The sequence below is a fragment of the Vombatus ursinus genome, unplaced genomic scaffold (genome assembly GCF_900497805.2).
Source record: "Vombatus ursinus unplaced genomic scaffold, bare-nosed wombat genome assembly UNPS02012709.1, whole genome shotgun sequence".
Taxonomy (NCBI): Eukaryota; Metazoa; Chordata; class Mammalia; order Diprotodontia; family Vombatidae; genus Vombatus; species Vombatus ursinus.
The window spans coordinates 1756012-1766445 of NW_020952487.1; the positions used below are offsets into that span (position 1 = coordinate 1756012).

The 10434-nt window shown below is 37.1% G+C and overlaps 1 pseudogene; it reads left to right on the forward strand.

The window, feature by feature from the left end:
- The first annotated feature begins 599 nt into the window (after positions 1-599).
- On the forward strand, positions 600-10017 carry LOC114040081 (annotated as a pseudogene).
- Positions 10018-10434: the final 417 nt, after the last annotated feature.

The window sequence follows — 10434 nt, forward strand, 5'->3', positions numbered from 1 at the left end:
TAGTAAGCACTTAATACACATTGCTTAATTGATTGACGGATAAAGTATGTCACGAGTCAGTCTTGCCAGGCTCAGCTTTTAGGAAGTCAGTTGATATCTTTGTTATAATGTAAAGTAAATAATTACAATAAAAATTGTCATTAGGAAGTTAAAATGTAACTTGATATTCATTTCAACTCAATTAGGATAAGCCACACAGGATATTCATTCACTTCCTAAACAAAGAAACTATTGCCTGCTGCCAATAATCCCTTTTTCCATTAGCTCTCTCTAAGCACTGTGTTTTACCTTTAGAAATGAATATCATAACCTACCTTCATGCATAATGTAAATTTTGAGGCCTCTAAGCATAAACAGCTTGGTGGAATAAGAATTGGTAACATTTCTACTCTTGCTGAATTCCTCTGGGATTAGATAACCAATAGCCCTCTGTCTTTCTCTTAGAGAAATGTGATATATATACAAACACATACCCATACACATATACATATACACACATATATACATACACACATACACATACATATATACATTTACACATGCATACACACATATACACATATGTGTGTATGTATGTATATATGTGTGTATGTGTATATATGCAAATTTTTTCTATGAAATACATTGTAGATCTCAGGTCACCATTAGTCCTTTATCCATATATAAACCTTTAAAAAAAAGTCATGGGTGGGCAGCTAGGTGGCGCAGCAGATAGAACACCAGCCCTGAAGTCAGGAAGACCTGAGTTCAAATCTGGCCTCAGACCAAACACTTGACACGTACTAGCTGTGTGACCTTGGGCAAGTCACTTAACCCCAAATGCCTAAAAAAAAAAAATTTAAAAAAAGTCATGGGAGTCTTGTCCATTTAGTGACTACCCAATCTATGGCATAATGTTAGAGGAAATATACGATATTCTGGAAGTCAAAGGAGACAGGATTACAACTAAGAATAACCTGCCCAGCAAAACTGAGTATAATCCTTCACGGGAAAAAATAGACATTCAGTGAAATACAGAACTTTCAATCATTCTTGATGAAAAGACCAGAGCTGAATAGAAAATTTGACTTTCAAATACAAGACTCAAGAGAAGCATGAAGAGATAAATAAGAAAGAGAAATCATAAGGGACTTATTGAACTGTTTACATTCCTACATGGAAAGATGATATTTGTAACTCATGAGACCTTTGTCAGTGTTAAGGTAGTTGGAGCAACAAAAAATATGTAGATAGATAGATAGATAGATAGATAGATAGATAGATAGATAGATAGAGGACACAGGGTGAGTTGAAGTTGAAGGGGTGATATCTAAAAAATAAAATTAAGAGGTGAGAAAGAATTATACTGGGAGAAGGAAAAAGGGAGAGGTGGAATGAGGTAAATTATCTCACGTAACACAGAAAAGAAAAAGTTTTTACAGTGGAGGGGAAGTGGGGAAAAGTGAGAGGGAATGAATGAATGTTATTCTCATCAGATTTGGCTTAAGGAGGGAATACCATTCACACTCAATTGGTTATGGAAATCTGACTTACCCTACAGGAAAACAGAGGTGAAAAGGATAAGAGAGTAGGGGGATGATAAAGGGGAGGGAGTAATCAGAAGCAAACACTTCTAAGGAGAGACAGGGTCAAAAGAGAGAATAGAATAAATAGGGGATGGGATAGGAGTAAGGGAAATATACTTAGTTTTTCACAACATGACTACTATGGAAGTGTTTTGCATGACTACACATGTATAACCTGTATCAGGTTGCTTGCCTTCTCAATGAAGGTACGTGGGGAGGGAGGAAGAGAGAAAATTTGGTACCCAAAGTTTTAGAAACAAATGTTAAAAATTGATTCCACATGTAACAGGGAAATAAGATATACGGGCAACGGGGTATAGAAATCTATCCTGCCCTATAGGAAAATAGAAGGAAAGGGGATAAGAGAAATGGGGGGGTGATAAGAGAGGGCAGATTAGCAGAAGGGATATTCAGAATACTTGCAGTCTTGGGGTAGGGGTAGGGGATACATGGGGAGAAAATTTGGAACTCAGAATCTTCTGGAAGTGAATGTTGAAAACTAAAAATAAAGAAATTAAGAAATGTTTGATATAATAAAAATGGATACAGAGAATGAGAGTATGGGAAGAATTGATAACACCTCTGTAGTTTCAAAGCTGGGTAACAAGAAGGATGGTGGTGTCCTCAACAGAATATAGGAAGTTAAAAAGAGGGATTTTTTTATATCAATAAATTTATTTATTTTTAGTTTTCAACATTTACTTCCACAAGATTTTGAGTTCCAAATTTTCACCCCATCTCACCCCTCCCCCAACCCAAGATGGCATGCATTCTGAGTACCCCTTCCCCTAGTCTGCCTTCCCTTCTATCTCTCCTCCCCTTCTCTTATGTTCTTCCTCTTCTATTTTCCTGTAGGGCAGGATGGATTTCTGTACCCCATTTCCTATATTTCTTATTTCCCTGTTGCATGTGAAAACATTTTTTAAACATGTGTTTTTAAAACTTTGGGTTCCAAATTTTCTCCCTTCCTCCCTCCCCACCCACCCTCATTGAAAAGCAAGCAACTCAATATAGGTTATACATGTGCAGTTATACAAAACACTTCCATAGTAGACATGCTGAGAAAAACTAACTCTATTTCCCTTAATCCTATCCTGCCCCCCCCATTTATTCTTTCTTTTGACCCTGTCCCTCCTCAGAAGTATTTGCTTCTGATTATCCCCTTTCCCAATCTGCCCTCCTCTCTATCATCCTCCTTCCCCTCCCCCCCCATTTTCCTGTAGGGTAAGACAGATTTCCATACCCAATAGAGTGTGTATGTTGTTCCCTCCTTAAGTCAAATCCTATGAGAATAAGATTCACTCATTCCCTCTCACCTTTCCCTGTTTCCCCTCCACTGTAATAGCCTTTTCTTTTCTGCTTTTTTTTGTGAGATAATTTACCCCGTTCTACCTCTCCCTTTCTCCTTCTCCTAGCATAATCCTCTCTCACCCCTTAATATGACCCCTTCATCTTCAACTCATCCTATGCCCTCTATCTATCTATCTATCTGTCTATATATACATACTTATATATAATTTTTTCCCTCCAACTACCCTAATACTGACAAAGGTCTCATGAGTTACAAATATCATCTTTCCATGCAGGAATGTAAACAGTTCAATAAGTCCGTTATGATTTCTCTTTCCTATTTATCTCTTCATGTTTCACTTGAGTATTGTATTTGAAAGTCAAATTTTCTATTCAGCTCTGGTCTTTTCATCAAGAATGCTTGAAAGTCCTCTATTTCACTGAATGACCATTTTTCCCCTGAAGGATTATACTCAGTTTTGCTGGGTAGGTGATTCTTGGTTGTAATCCTATCTCCTTTGCCCTCTGGAATATTATATTCCATGCCCTGCGGTCCCTTAATGTAAAAGCTGCTAAATCTTGTGTTATTCTGATTGTGTTTCCACAATACTTGAATTGTTTCTTTCTGGCTGCTTGTAATATTTTTTTTCCTTGACCTGGAAACTCTGGAATTTGGCTGCAATATTCCTAGGAGTTTTCCTTTGGGGATCTCTTTCAGGAGGAGATCAGTGGATTCTTTCAGTTGTTATTTTGCCCTCTGGTTCTAAACTATCAGGGCAGTTTTCCTTGATCATTTCTTGAAAGATGATGTCTAGGCTCTTTTTTTGATCATGACTTTCAGATAGTCCAATAATTTTTAAATTCTCTCTCCTGGATCTATTTTCCAGGTCAGTTGTTTTTCCAATGGGATAATTTCACATTGTTTCTAATTTTTCATTCTTTTGGATTTGTTTTACAGCGTCTTGATTTCTCATAAAGTCACTAGCTCCCAATTTCTAATTTTTAAGGAAGTATTTTCTTCAGTAATATTTTGGACTTCCTTTTCCATTTGTCCAATTTTGTTCTTTAGGGCATTCTTCTCTTCATCGGCTTTTTGTACCTCTTTTGCTATTTGGATTAGACTATCTTTTAAGGTGTTATTTTCTTCAGTATTTTTTTGGGTCTCCTTTAGCAAGCTGTTGATTTATTTTTCATGATTTTCTTGCATCACTCTCATTTCTCTTCCCAGTTTTTGCTCTACTTCTCTTACTTGATTCTCAAAATCCCTTTTGAGCTCTTCCAAGGACTGGGACTGATTCGTATTTTTCTTGGAGACTTTGGATGTAGGAGCTTTGACTTTGTTGTCTTCTTCTGGTTGTATATTTTGATCTTCTTTGTCACCAAAGTAAGATAATATAGTCTGACTCTTTTTGTGCTGCTCACTCACGATCCTAGTCATTTACTTAATTTTTAAACTCTTTGTTAAGGTAAGAGTCTGTTTCCAATGTGGAGAATGTACCATCCCAAGCTTCGGGGGTTTGTACAGCTGTTTTCAGAGATACTTCTAGGGACCTGTAACTTTTCAGTTCTTCCAAGGTGCTTTGAGAAAGGGCAAGGTATTTCCTCTCTACCGCCACAAACAAACTCCACCATGCCAGAGTTCCTCCTTGCCCCAGGCCCGCCCCTCAGAACTGTGACCCAGATCCAAGCATGGGCAAAGCAAGAGATTCCTGCCTCAGCACTGGCCAAGAGATTCCTGCTATCTCCCTCTGATCAGCCTCTCAATTCCCTCTCAGTCTGTGAGGCAGAAGCTCAGGAGGCAGCCGCTACCCTGGACCTTGCTCGGGAATTGCAGCTGAGACCTAGTTTCTAACTCTCACAGCAGTCACAGACTTTTCCCACTGACTTTTTAAGTTGTCTTTGGCATTCATGGGTTGAGAAGTCTGGAAACCGACACAGCTGCCCATGATTCAGTCCTCTGAGTCCTGCTCCAGGTTTGCTGTGGCCTGCACTCCAAATTGCACTCCTCTCCCAGCCTGGAGCAACATACCTTTCTGATCAACCATCCGCATTGTCTTGGACTGGAAATTTGTTTCACTCTGTCTTTTTGTGGGTTCTGCTGCTTTGGAATTTGTTTAGAGACATTTTTATAGGTATTTATAGGGGTTTGGGGGAGAACTCAAGCAAGTCACTGTTTTCACTTATCTTGGCTCCACCCCTCCTCAGTGGAGGGATTTTTTTTTAAATAATCAATTCTGTTAGGAAATGATGACTCAGCTAGTTTGATTACTATTTGTGACCAAATAGTAAGCCTAGGGAAACATCATCTTCTCTATATCTCTTTAACTTATGAAACTGAGATAGGGAAAATGGTGAGCCTTCCCTCATTCCTTTCATTCATTCATTCATTTACTTACTTATTCATTTATTAATTTATCTGTTTACTCATGTATTGATTCATTCATTCACTTATTTTATTTTTGAACTTAAAACACAACAAAATAAAATGAGTAAGTCTTTTCACCTTCTTTTTCCTTTCTCCTATTTTTCTCCCATTTTCTTTTCTCTTAAGACCATTAAAATAAAACAAAACTACAGCACACCCCCTTTCTTATTTAAATTCCTTTATGACCCTTGGTGGCATTAGGATACTGAAGGAATTCTTGTTTTTTTTTCTCTCACTATTAGAATCCAAGCACTTCATCATTATATAGTGTTTTTTTTCCTCTTGAATTCTGTTTTTATATTTCAAGATTTCTATTCAGCTCTGCTCTTTCTATTATGACTATTTGAACATGTTCTATGAAGTTCCATTTTCCCTTAGAGAATTATATTTTGTTGTGGGGCAATTTATTCTTAAGCATAAGTCTTTATCTTTGGTCTTTTGAAACATTGTGTACCAAAATCTCCTTTCCTATGTAGTAGGAGCTTATATGATCTTGACTGTGGTTTCTTGATACTTGAACTTTTTCTTTCTGGCTGTTTGCAGCATTTTTTCTTTGACATGGAAGCTCTGGATTTGGGGTAAGGCATTCTTGGAGTTTTCATTTTGGGGTTTCTTTCAGGAGGTGAACATTAGACTTTCTTTTTTGACTATTTTTTATTTTGCCCTCTGGTTCTGATACATCTGCATAGTTTTTGTTCAAGGTTTCTTAAAATAAGGTATCCAGGCCTTTGTGGGGAGAGAAGGTGAATAATTTTTAGTTAATCTGATAATTCTTATGTTATCCCTTCTTGATCATTAAAAAATTATATGTCTTACATTTTCATTCATTTTTTCAAACTTCTTTTTAAAATAGCATGAGCACAACAGACTAAGCATTTGAATTTATGAGTACCATGGGAAGTTACATATGAGAAAGGAGTACCCATAAAAACAGGGGCTATGAGTCCACTGTAAATAAGGGATTTCATATTTTAATATTTGATTAATATTACATTTTACCTCCTAAACTAAATTGGAACCCAACTAAGAGGAGTTTTAAAAGTAATTTCTGAAATGAGCATCCTAAAAATGTGTACCCTGGAGGTAGTAAGAGTGGGGATAAGTGTACTGAGCAAAGCAGTCCAGGAGTTTGCAGAATGGGATCATGATGATGAAGATGATGATGATGAGGATGAGGAGGATGAGAATGAAAATGAGAATGATGATGATGTGTGTGTGTGTGCATGCACACTTGCATGTGCATGCAAGTATATGAATTTGTTTCTTCACATCAGTTCTGTTCCTTATTAAATCATACAACTGCTCAGAGTCTCCTCCTCTTGTTGTAATATTGTTCCAGTTCATCGACTCTAAGAAGAAAATGGGCCAGTGAAGTTAAAAACAGTAAACTCTCATTAGAGAAAGATTTTAACTCAAAAAGGGAGGACATGAGGCCCAAAATGAAACACTTAGTAATGGTCAGGAACAACTAAGGATACAACTAGGAGACCAGGGACGTTATGGATACAATTTAAGTACTTCTGATGGGTTTCCTCAGATGACCCAGGCAGGGAGATCTGAGAGATTTGTTATCAAGGCTAGAAATATCAAGCATGGAAGATTCCAGAAAAGGGTCCATAAAGCATGTCGGACACGAGTAAAAGGCTTCTCTGGAGCAGAAATAGCCAGCAGTTGTTGCTCACAAGTCTCGTGAATGTCAAAAAAAAAAAAAAAAGACCATAAAACCTCTTAAGACACCCACAGCTGTCCTCTGCCCTCCTTCCCTGCACAGCCGGCTAAACTTTGTTGCCAAAATAAGTGTCTTGTGTGTCAGTACCTTCTCAAAGTTCGTGCCTAGTGATTTTTCCCATTTGTTTTCTATGTTAATTTCATCTGAGAATTTTGAGAGTGGATAAATTGTGTCTGGTCCTGTTGAGAAGAAGCTTCTGGAAAACTTTCCATCACAAGGAAGTCATGAAAATCATGAAACAGAAAAGTTTCCAAGAATAATTTTCATTTTACCACTGTATTTTCTTCCTTTTAACTATGTTAGAGTCCAAAGAAAAAATGCTTTTATTATTATGTTAGGTGAGATTTCCAACAAAGGAAATTTAGTGTTTTCTGTAAATCAGAAGGAATGCATTGGAAAAATGTCCTTTATGCTGACTGAGGAAAGGAACACTTGGGAAAATGCTTGACATTCCACACTCTATAGGTATATGAGGAATAAGTAAGAGCAGAAAATTTTATGTCCCTGAGGCTTTCTCAAGTTAAGATTTAACTTTCCGTTTAAGGAAAACAATTAGATCTTTGCATTTAAACTTCCCCTGGAATCTATCAAGTCTTAGCACAAAAGTGAATGTTTCCTGTTTCTCATTCTTTGTCTTTCTGCCACTTGTGTATTTCACAAATCATTCTCTGGGCATTTCCTCCTCATTGCATTTCCTCTTGGTCGTTAAATCCACTTTCTCAAAACAGAAATTATGCCTGTTATTATTGAATTCCTAGAGGGACAAACTAACTCCCTAAACTGTTTATTTGCTATATTATATGATCTTCAAATTCTAGCATGTGATAGAAGGCTAGTTATTTACATGTGTAGTAATTTCCTACATGATCCCACAGTGTTTAAGCTGGCTATTGTTTTCAAAAAATAGTTATTTTCAATACAATGCTGTCCAAATATTATTGCAAGGACTGAGAAGAGCTACTTTCTGGATTATTTAGAGAATTCCTCAGGCAGCACAGTTTAGGAAATGTAAGCTAGGCATAATTTGCCAGAGGAAGGTTTTAATTTCAAAATGTAGAGGGGAAAGGCAACAAAATACGCAGAAGGTAACAAAAGGGCTCATCAGATCTCATAGGCTCTTAGAACTAACTATTAAGGAGCTTAGAGATCATCTGCTCAAATACCTTCATTTTACCGATGAAGAAAGAAGCACAGAGAAGCAATCTGGCTTGACCAAGGTAATATATCTAGAAATTGGTAAAATCAGAATTAGAATTCAGATCTTCCAGTGCTGATAGCTGTTAGTGTTCCATCTCCCCTCAAATTATCTTATATTTACTTATCCATTTAAATTTCATATCACCACCACCACCACTCCCAGGTATCCTATAGGCTACTTGAGAACAGGGACTATTTTGTGTATTTTGTCTTTTTATTCTCTGCTCTTAAATTTGTATTTGGCACCCTGTAGGCACTTCAAAAGTTTCTTGAATTTTATTCTGACTGCAAATCCAGGGCTCTCAAATCAACAAGGCCATATTAAAATGACTCCCACTCCCACTTAAAATGGCTTTCAGGTTTTGTTAGTAGGCATCAAAAATAAGCTTGTAGAAAAGAAATCAATACAGTTATTGAAAAATGTTTTCAAGCAATAGTAAAAATATTATATCTCTGTGTGGTTCTACAGAGCCTGAAAAGGATTTTCAGATATAGATTCAAGTGCATATTAGCTCCTTACAGAAACAGTAAAGCAAGGTAGGATGATCTGAGCAACTTGTCTGAGGTCATATTCCTAGAAAATCTTCAGACACAGGGATCAATAGTCTTTCCACAGTGTTTCTACATCTGGAATCATCCTTCAGCTGTGTCTGATACACAGATGAAAAAGGAGATAGATGCTCATTGCCTGGATTTTACCTCTGATAATTTACACTTAATTCTTTTGTTCCTCTTTCTTTGTTGGGACTTGTATAATAATATAAGTGGATACCCAAGGATGTTCAAAAGAAAGCTCTGGATTTAATGATGTGAAAATTTTTTATTGTTGTCTTGTTTCCACCTGTAGATCTGGAAAAAAAAGTCAAGAATCAGTCATGAGAAATCATACATTTGTGACAGAAGTCATCCTCCTAAGACTGACCAACGATCCAGACCTACAGGTCTTAATTTTACTCTTTCTATTTTTCACCTATATATTGAGTATAACTGGGAACCTGACCATCATCACCCTCACCCTGCTGGACTGTCGCCTCAAGACTCCTATGTATTTCTTTCTCAGGAATTTCTCCTTCTTAGAAGTATGATTTACATCTGTCTGCATTCCAAGGTTCTTGGTCACTATTTTAACTGGAGACAGGACAATTTCCTATAATTCTTGTGCATCCCAGTTATTCTTTTTTATCCTCCTGGGTTCCACAGAATTTTTTCTGCTGGCTGCCATGTCCTATGACCATTATGTGGCCATCTGCAAGCCCCTACACTACATGACTATTACGAACAGCAGAGTCTGCAACCAGCTTGTAATCAGCTCTTGGCTGGCAGGTTTCCTCATTATCTTTCCACCAGTCATCATGGGCCTCCAACTGGAGTTCTGTGACTCCAATATCATTGATCACTTCACCTGTGACTCTTCTCCTATGCTGATGATCTCTTGTACAGATACCAAGTTCTTAGAGGTCATGAGTTTTTTCTTGGCTGTTTTCACACTCATATTTACTTTGGCATTAGTGATTTTGTCTTATGCATACATCCTCAGAACTATTCTAAAAATTCCCTCCTCCCAGCAAAGAAAAAAGGCCTTTTCCACTTGTTCCTCCCACATGATTGTTGTCTCCATCTCTTATGGAAGCTGCATCTTCATGTATGTCAAACCCTTAGCAAAGGAAGGGGTGGCTATGACTAAAGGGGTAGCAGTGCTGAATACCTTTGTTGCTCCCATGCTGAACCCCTTCATTTATACCCTGAGGAATCATCAAGTGAAACAAGCCTTTAAGGACATGGTCAAAAAGATCTTTCACTCAAATGCATAATATTTTCGTAAAATTCATTAATAAAAGCACAAAAAAATAGTGAGCAAGAGAGGATCTCTGAAGATTTTGCTCCCATATTCCTCCTCTGCCTTCTCCCTTCACTACATTCTTACACTTCTTTCTCCTTTTTCTCTAATTGCAAATTGTCCATTTTTGTCTTTTCTATCCGAAAATAATTTTTTTTCTGAACATACAACTAGTTTTAATCTACTTAGAAAGATTTTTTCCTAAGTAGATTTAGCAGAAATATACTTTTCTAAGTGATTGTTGTTTTTCAAAGTAATTTACTTAGGGAGTTAATTATTTCAGTAAAGTCACCATTACTATCACACAGCATTTGTGAAACCTTTCCTTAGGAACTGCTTTCAGATAAGTATGTAAGCCACGGACAAATGTGATCTTCCTTGCTCTTTGGTC